The sequence below is a fragment of the Theobroma cacao genome, chromosome 5 (assembly GCF_053813885.1).
Source record: "Theobroma cacao isolate CCN51 chromosome 5, ASM5381388v1, whole genome shotgun sequence".
Classification (NCBI taxonomy): Eukaryota; Viridiplantae; Streptophyta; class Magnoliopsida; order Malvales; family Malvaceae; genus Theobroma; species Theobroma cacao.
Window position 1 is genome coordinate 43,439,611 of NC_142643.1, and position 10,014 is coordinate 43,449,624.

The following is a 10,014-nucleotide window of genomic DNA, read 5'->3' on the forward strand; positions in this document are numbered from 1 at the left end:
GGCAACAGGAGAAAGACAAAGAGAAGAAAACAGGGAAGGGAATGAAAGAGGGAATTAGTGCTGGAAATGTGTAAGCTGTTGAAGTTGACGTGTTGGAGTGAAAATAAAGGGCAGAGCATTTAGAGAAATGGGCTGATTGGTAGGCTGAATCGGATAAGAAGAAGGAGAAGGCAAAAGTCAACAAAAGAGAAAGAAAAAGAAGAAAATGAAGAGTTGGGTTGAATTGACCCAAGACCAAACGGGTTCAAGTTTAGGCTTAGTTAATTAATTTGAATAATGTTTTTTTTTTAATTGTTATGGATGAGTTGAATGTATTTAATTATTTAAAAAAGAAAGATAAGAATAGAAGAATGAAAAGATAAAAAAGAATTAATAATCGATTTAATAAAGAAAAAATATTTTTATTAATGTATGATCATATATAAATAATTTATATCCATATTTTATGTATTAAAAATTTGTTTTCTTATTTTTTTTAAATGGTTTATTTAATTATGAAGAATTAATATTAATTAATTTCATTGACCAATTGTGTGCCTACAGTTTGAAGAGATTCTTGAGATATCTGATGGAGTTATACAATGATGTTTAGCAGATTCAGACTTGGCTTAGGGAGTCTGTGGAAAGGGGATTGACTCCAACCACTGTCCAAGAATAGGTCCATACTTGCAGGATGCTATACCTGATGATTCAAAAGGCCTGTTGAAAGTTCAAAGTAATGCTAGGTCCTAAAGAGATTTTTTGTTGAGGGTTTTTCTAGCATTTTGTGAATGGTTAAAAGCTCGAACTAACAAAGTTAAAAGTTTGAAGTCTGAAAGACTAATGGTTTGAGGAAATGGTATTCTTGTTAAGAAATATGGGAAAAGAAAGAAACAGAAAAGAGCTGGCTCTTTTCCATAATCTAACAGAGGAAAGTCTCGACATTGCAAATGTGCGGATGACGTGTACAGACACATTGAGATAAATAAATTCAAGCAAGGAGCTTCAGGGCTTTGCAGTTTTCTACCTCCGGCTGATTCCCGTTAAAGTGGGAGAGCAGTTTGTTTCTAAATTGGTCACAGGCTCAGAGAGAGAGTTGATATCAAAAAAAATTTTTCTTTATACTTTCCAGATTGATTGTTTTATTTCATTGCTTGTTAATGAAGAGAAATGGTGCTTTTCAAATGTATTATATTTATAACACAAATAAAAAATGCTTGTGTAGACACTAAATTAAAAATATAATAAACAAAAAATGATGAAAAAAAGGGGGAGAGAGGTACGACTGGCAGGGTGCGGACGCACCCTGCCAGGCACCTCTCTCACCTGCCAGACGCGAAGAATTCGCGTCTGGCAGGATAGTGGAACTTGCCCCTGGGTGCCCAGGGACAAGGCAATGGGGCGTGCCCCCTCCAGAACCCGAGAATCGGGTATAAAGGAGAGGGGGCACTGTAGCATTTCGGGGGGGGAGAGGAACCTGCAACAAAAATCCCAGCAGCCACACAAAAATTCCACAAAAAGAAATCGAAGAGAGATATCCAAAAAAGAACCGAAAAGGAGAAAGCGTGTTCAGGGAGAGGGAAAAAGGGAGTCCGGCCAGAGAAGACCGATCGACGCCGCCAGATCTGTCGCCGGAAGGAAGAGCCGACCCAGGCGAGGAGCGACGCCACCGGTTGGGGAGGCCGACCGTAAGAGAACCCGTCGCGCCACCAGATCTGTCGCCGGTTGGGGAGAGCCGACTTGACCCACGCCGCAAGGAAGAGTTCGCCGACGCGAGAAGGAGCCCGACCATCGACGCCGCCAGATCTGTCGCCGGAAGGAAGAGCCGACCCAGGCGAGGAGCGACGCTACCGGTTGGGGAGGCCGACCGTAAGAGAACCCGTCGCGCCACCAGATCTGTCGCCGGTTGGGGAGAGCCGACTTGACCCACGCCGCAAGGAAGAGTTCGCCGACGCGAGAAGGGGCCCCGACCATCGACGCCACCAGATCTGTCGCCGGAAAGAAGAGTGTAGAGAGAAGTCAGAGAGTTTATAGGTAGAGAGAGAAAATGAAAGGGAGAAATGGGAAGAAAAGAAAAAATAGGGGGGTTTTATAATTAGTGCTTAAAGCTAAACGGTGTCGTTTTGGGGAATACGTTTGGGCAGTTCAAGGACATTCAAAACGACCGCGTTTTGGCTCAAGAAGGCTGAATACTTGGGGCATGCTCATGGGCTTTCTGCCGGACTGATGCGTACTGGGCTAAGTCGGGCTTGAATCTTGGGTAAGTTTTAAATCTTGGGCTTTTGTTTATGATAGTTATGATAATTTGCTTAATGTAGCATTTTGTTAGTAAAATAATGAGAACATAGTATAATAACACGGTAATATAGATTAAAAATATAAAAAAATAATAATAAATAAAAAATCAAAATCATTAAAATAGAAAACATAAAAAAATAGGTAAATAACAAAAACAACAATAATAATATAATAATATAAATGAATAAAACAAACGATAGGCTAAAATATTAAATTAAGAAATTAAAAAATTATTATTAGATTAAGCACTAAAAATAATAAAATAGGTATGAGAATCAATATTGTAAAGTTAACTCTTTTAAAAATATGTATATATAATTAATAAAATGATTTGCCGATGATGGGATAATCGATCGAGATGCGAGAAGTCGCAATCCCGAGTTTATGTTCCCTAGGCTCGGAATCCGAATCAAGGCCCCACCAGTATGATGGGAGGGTCTCGATTTCAAGATTCCGAAATCCTTAGTAAATAAAGAGCTTGATTATACAAAAAATTACTTGATAAAATTACTTGATAAAAATAAATAATAAGTAATAAATAATGATAAAGTAATAACAATTCAAACATATGATAAATAATTAATTTACGGAAATATAATATACATGACATTAAATAAATAAATAAATAAATAAATAAATAATAATAAAAATAACTAATTTAAAATTAAATATTGAGCATTAAGTGGCATAAACTATAAGAAATGTGAAGATAAAGATAAAAAATAAAAATAATATATATATGAAGTAAGATCTTAGGCATTAGGTTTCAATAAAAGATTGCTTATGAAAAATATATAATAATAAAAATATAAAAAATATATATAAAATAAAAATAATATAATAAAAAATATATAATTTTTATTCACTAAAATAATATAGAATTATAAGCAATTTGTCTAAGTATAAATGGAAAACATAAGAACTTAGAACAAAAAATGTAAAGATAAAGATAAAAAAATAATAATAATAAGAAATAAAAATAGGAAATATGATAATAAAATATATAATAAAATAAAAATAATTAATAATAACAAAAAATATAGATAATTGCATTAGCATAGCATATATGTATTGCATCATACATATCATTGCATATAAATATTTCTGTTTTCGAGTTTAAGCCCCGATGATGGGATCTTTCGGGGATCCTGCGAAGGCGGGTATTTCTCGAAAAGTTTCTTAGGTGAAAAGATGTCCTCGGGTCCCACCAGTATGATGGGAGGGCTCGAGAACCATCTTTAATAAAAGGCTTTTGCCCGAATTAGGTTCATTATGCACAAAAATATTATTTTAAAAAGAAAACGTACGATGACCCCGATGACGGGAATTATTCGTCGAATTTGCGAAGGCGAGTTTCTCGGATAATTCCTTAGGTGAGAGAATATCCCGAGTCCCACCAGTATGATGGGCGGATTCGGAAAATATCCTCGATAAAAGGTTATTTGTCCGGCATTTTTATCTCACGTCATGCATTTCATCTCACCACCCATTTGCATTCCATTTTAGGTTAAATAGGAGATAAAATAAAAAATAATAATTAAGGAAATCTAGTGAAATTAAAAATTAAAGCCCAATAGGATAATCTAAAAATGGTACCGTTCATGGAATGGGCGTCCGAGGGGTGCTAATCCTTCCCCGGGCGCAACCGTACTCCCGAACCTAGATCCAGAAAATTGTAGACCGGTTTAAGGTTCTTTTCGGTGGGCTTAAAATTAATTTAAGTTTTCATCGATTAGAATCGAGTCAAATAGGTGGCCAATCACACCTAGTAAAATATAAAAAAAAAAAGATTGGTGGCGACTCCTAGTTAAATTTTTTAGTGAGTTTTCACATTCACGTCTAGCGGTCGGGTTCTCGGACCCGCACGTTACGACAGCTTGATTGTACAGTCTGCTATGAAAGGTGAAAGTTTGAATGAGAAGACCTTTCAAAAAAAATATTAATTCATTTCATTAATGTAATTGACTATATTAATGTAATCGTTATTAATAGAATATTTTTCAAACAACAATTGTAACATATGGAATGATGAATATTGAATAGATTAAAAATAAGTAAGTCATTAACAATTAAAAAAAACAATATGACTTGTTAGTACATATGTTTATTTGTATAAATTAAAGTTCGCGTATTAAGTAGGTTACAGAAATGAATATTTATTTGTTAAGTGGTTTCTATTGTTTTCGTACAAAAAATATGAGACATTGTTTACAACTTGTGCACATCCATCGTTACAAACTTTAGAAAAAGTCAATGCCCTACAGCTATATTTACACAAAAACTTAACATTAGATACCATCATATGCACCATTGCCTAACAACAAAAAATATAACGCAAGCTCGGGCATGACTGAAAACAAAATTCCAAAGGTTTTTTGTCATTTAGGTGGGTTCAACAGTCTTCAGCAGCCAACTTCTTTGATTGTTGTGTACTCTTGGCCAATGGTGTGCTGCAATTATGAACAAACAATAAGTTAACCATAACAATAAATTTATTTTTATGCAAATTGAATTTATATGCTATCAACATGCAATGGTTTAATTTATCTGCAAGAAAAAAAAGAGAATAAAATAAATCTATTAAATATTGCAAGAAGATAATTAATTCAAAAAAAAACCAAAATGAAAACAATTCTTAACAAAATTTTCCATTTTGATAATAATCAAGGTTTCGATTCTTAATAGCAAGTTCTCATAGGGAAAGAAGGGTTAAAATATGACTTGTATTGTTTTCCTAGGCTTAGAAAGAATGCATAAGTGGGAAAATTTAAAAGCATAGGTAACTATTGAAATTTTTTGCATTAATCTTGATGAAGCATTTTTACTCAAAAAGCTGACATGAATGTTTTCCTAAAGGTGTATTGGTCACTGTTGAATGTTGATAGGCTGCTATAAACGTCCTGTGAACTTGATGACATAGACAACACAGCAAATTACTCTATCATGAATGCAATCAGTTGCTAGCTATTGCACCATCTTTAGTAATAAACTTTTAATATTTAATATTGTGTTATTCTTAATACACGTCCTCATTACTTTGTTTGAGTTTTGGTATTTAAATTGCTACTGATGTACTGCTTGTTGTACCTATCAAGTGCAAACTTGATCCCATCGAATAAATGAAATGATTTGACTCCAATCCAATAAACTTCATTTTATATTTATTGCACAAACATTATTTTGTGCAACATCTACAGTTTTCTATGATGTAGTACAGTGATGATGGGTATGCAAATATCACAACATTATATCAAAGTGTGGATATGACAAACAATACTGTTTATGCATGTTTTTCCAATCATTTGTATTTTATATTATTAAAGATTTAAAGCAATAATTCATTCTAAGTATGTGTAGAAAGAGACACTTTCTTTTGTTTACATATAATCAATTTTATTTAATAATGGACTTAGAAAAATTCCTTCTTATCTTTGACATTAGACATGCATTACAGATTTTTTGTGACAATTAGTATTATATTAGAATTCATAATGAAGAGTTAAAAGACACAAAAGCATAGTATGAAATGTTGAAAGCATTATCCACAAATTAGAAGGAAGAGTAATATGAGCGTATTAGTACATTATGTACAATCACACTACTGGCTATACATTTGATCGGATATACAATTTCATATCAAACCAGTTTCCAAACAATTCTAGCATTTAAACATTGCTTTTTAAACAATAAATAATGAGCTAGTTAAGCTACTTAAGTGGCAGTTCTTAGGTTAAATAACAAAATTGTGTTTTTTAAGAGCAATTTGGAAAGGCCAAATTTCTAAAGGGTTTTTTAAAATGGACAGCATAAATGTGTTTCAATGAACGAATATCAATTATGATGTATAACAGAAACATGGACTATTAATTAATAAAGTGTATATATATTATGTTACCTTGTGCTGTCAATACCTTCCAAATGAAGTGATTACTTAAAAAAGAGATTATGAATTAATCCTAAAAGTCTACGTTTTAATCTTTTCACTTCGTTTTTGTTTTTTGTTGCTGTCTAGTTATGGGGAAATTCCTTCCAACATCTTATAGTCACATGCTATTTTTGGTATTTGTAAATGGATCAGGACAATTCCTATAGTTGTTAATCATCTCTTTTGCTGTCTAATAATATGGTTGAAAGTATGATTTCTTTTTAATATTAGTCTTAAATAAATTTCATCAAATAAAGTTGTTAAGTAACTTTGCTAAATGATAGGTTAATTATTTTGAGCTGACAGTATTCTTGTTCCCATTGAACTAAATTCATATAAGCTTTCTATAAAAATTATAAGCTTCTTTTTTGTATATAAAAAGATTTAAAGTTTGTGTTTTATGCATGTCCTACAATTGTTTTAATTGATAAAGTTAAAACAATTCAAGCAGATAGGATAGTTATACATACAGGTAGAGAATTAAAATCTAAGTTAAAAATGAAAAACCAAAGATACTACCTAATTTAATTAAGGCAAGCATTATTTTCTTTTTCAAAATAAAAAGTAAGAAGTTTTATGAAGGTATGTATGAAACATATCTGGTTTTGTATTTTTTGGTTGGCGATTGTTCTCCCTTGGTCAGGATAAATTGTTTCTCAGGTGTAGACACTGGAAAAACCTCTCTATTCATTTCTGCTTTCATTAGTATTGGCAAAAGTTGCTCCTTTGCTTTTTCAATTGTGACTTTGGATGCTGATGATCCTAAGGTGAGAGGTGGAGGTGTTGATGATTTTGAGGTAGTTGCAGCGATTCCGGTGTGCCATTCTTGGTCCTTCAAGTCAATAGAATCAAATATCTTATAATTGGCAAATCCACTTTTGATTCCCTTATTTGTTAAACCAATAGTAAAAAATTTCTCTCAATCGATCAAGGCTTTAAGGGGTCCAAGTAGTGTCATCCGATCGATTGATTGAAATGTTGCTAAATTGATGATCGATGCACCAACCAATTTTTCTGCAGGCTGACCAAATGCAACCAAACTCATTTGAGCAGTATTGTCTTCGATGATAAGTTGTATGCAATATCTGAAATAAATTGTGCATAATTGATAATTTCCATGAGAGTTGATAATAAGAATAATGAGTTGTATACAAATTAGGTTTTGCATAGAGCTATCATAGAAAAAATAAACAAAAATCTCATTAACATCTGATAGATTGTATATTTTATGAGCAACAAATCTCGACATGACTATATGTAGAAAATGATAACAGCAACATTTAAAGGATATTGTTACCGATGTACTTAATTGAAAATTTTAAACAATTTGAATTATATGATATGTTATGTATAGGGATACGATACAATGTGTAAACTGAATCGTCTATAATATGAAATATTGATGACAATTTGCTAGCAATAAAAATATATATATGAATATATGTAATAAATGATAATTATAAAATATTGTAGACACCTAAAAAAAATAAATAAAATAATTATAATAAAATAAAATAATTTAAAAAAAAATGAATGGCTGGGCGTACTCCTAGCCATCCCTCCCCCCAACCACCCTGAATGATGGGGGTTCTGACTACCAATTCCTTGGTGCCAGAACCCCATTACCGGGTTGTCCAAAAATGGCTTCAAAAGATGGACAACCTGCAAAACGAGGGGAGGGAAAAAAAATCAGAGAGGAAGAACCAAAAAAAGCCAAAAAACAATAAAAAAACGTTTTCAAAAAAACCAAATAGTCTCTAGCAGCCAAAGAACCACAATCAAACACAAAAAATAGAGCAAAAAAAAAAAGGAAGAAGACGATAGAGAGAAGAGGAAGAGAGAAGAGGAGAAGGGTGTGACGCCGGCAGGGAGAAAGGAGAGAAAGAGAAGGAGAAAGAAAGAAAGAGGAAAAGAAAGAAGAAGCCAACGGGATGAGAGAAAGGAAAGGAAAGGAAGATAAGGAAAAAAAGAAAAAAAAAAGAAAAAGCCGACAGGGAGAGAGAAAGGAAAGGAAGAAGGAAATAAGGGAGAGAAAGAAAGATTAAAAAAAAAAAAGAAAAATGAGAAATGAGGTAGAGATTTGTAACAAAAAGGGACTCTTCACGGCATTTTTTGGAGAGCAAGTTGTTGTACCTTTGGTGGCTTGCATTGGCCCACATAATTTTATTCTTTTTGAGTTAATCTAAATCTACACAAGGTAAGATCTAACTTGCATGCTTTTTTACTTTAATATTTTTTTTATTTATTGTGGTGGCTCAATTGTTTATGTTAAAAACATATTATTAGGAGCATAAAAATAATTTAATTAAGACAAAAAATATATTATGTAGAGATTATGTGATATTTTAAAATAGAAAAATAATAATAAAATATAAAGTGGTAAATGAAAATATGGGTAAATATTTGATAAAAAAATAAATATAAACAAATATTTGAACAAAAAAATACAAAAAAAAATAATAATAAAAAGAGATGATAATGGTTGTAATAGTAAAAAATATATATATATATATATAATTGGGATCAATATTCATATTTATGAGAGTTATTAGGTTTGGTCTAAAAAATCAATAAATGAATAAGAATAGAAATAACAAAAAAATAAAAAAACAATGATAGTCATAATAAAAAAATAGTAAAGATACATAGTTTAGAAGAACATATATACATATATACATAAAATAAATAGTAAGAAAACTAATCATAGGTTTAGTCTATGTTAAAAATAGTAATGATAATAAACAAATGAAAGGAATAAAAAAAAAGAAAGAAATATTCATATTTAGATACTTGTAAATAAATATATATAAACAAAAAAAAAAACAACAACATGATACAAATATAAAAATTATAAGAAAAATGAGATGATTGTTTAAGAAACTCCACCTAAGAAAGGCAAAGAGTTGCCTCTTTTAAGTGGATTTTTTTTGGTGCAAAGTTTGAGACGGATTTTCACCGAAGCGTCGGGATAAATCCGAACTCTAAACTCCAACACCCATTAAGTCAAATAGTCATTGTTAAAAAAAATAAATTTACATAATGTTGCATCCAAACTTAAATTAGTTAATTAGCTTAAATAAATATTACTAAATAAAGTTAATTTAATCGTTTGAAAAAATTAATTAATTGTTTATTTGATAAGTTATATAATCAAGTTAAATGTTAATCAACAATTTTAATTAAAAGATATGGATCTAAATAGAAAATAAAAAAAAAACAAAAAATAATAATAATAAAAAATAAATAAATAATCCATGAAAAAAAATGACAAAATAAATATATAAATAAGGTGATAAATTATTAAACACATAATTGGATGAATTATGAACCGCTTAAGTCAATAAACGCGTGCATGTAGACATCGTCACTTTATCCTGTCATAGCACGTCACATTTATCTTGCAAATGGTGTGGAAATTTCGATGATGGGATTTCCCCGAAGAGCTTGTAGAGATGAGTTCTTCTAGGGATATCTCTAGGTGAGAAAAATTTCGAGACTTCACCAAAGCGTTGGGATGGTCTTCGAATAATTTTTCAATAAAAGATTACCGACCCCATTATTTAAAATAAACGAGTCATGACATCATTTTACGCTTGCATCATGTGCATACGTAAAATCAAATAAAAGACTCAAGTAGTCAGTTTAATAAAAATTTAGTTAATAAGTAGGGATTAAATCAAAAGTAGGCTATAATAGGATAACTTAAGATTAAATGGTACCGTTCATGGAACGGGCGCCACGGAAGTGCTAACCCTTTTCCATGCGTAACCGCATTTCCGAACCCATCTTTAAAAAGATGTGGATCAGTTCTC

At 31.6% G+C, this 10,014-nt stretch overlaps 1 long non-coding RNA gene across 1 annotated transcript; it reads right to left on the reverse strand.

Annotated features, from left to right (window-relative positions):
• Window positions 1–4,413: 4,413 nt before the first annotated feature.
• LOC148762965 (uncharacterized) lies at window positions 4,414–8,350 on the reverse strand. Its single transcript, XR_016026328.1, has 2 exons — window positions 7,750–8,350; window positions 4,414–4,727 (listed from the first exon to the last, which is right to left on the reverse strand). It is a non-coding gene; the product is annotated as an uncharacterized LOC148762965 (long non-coding RNA).
• Window positions 8,351–10,014: the final 1,664 nt, after the last annotated feature.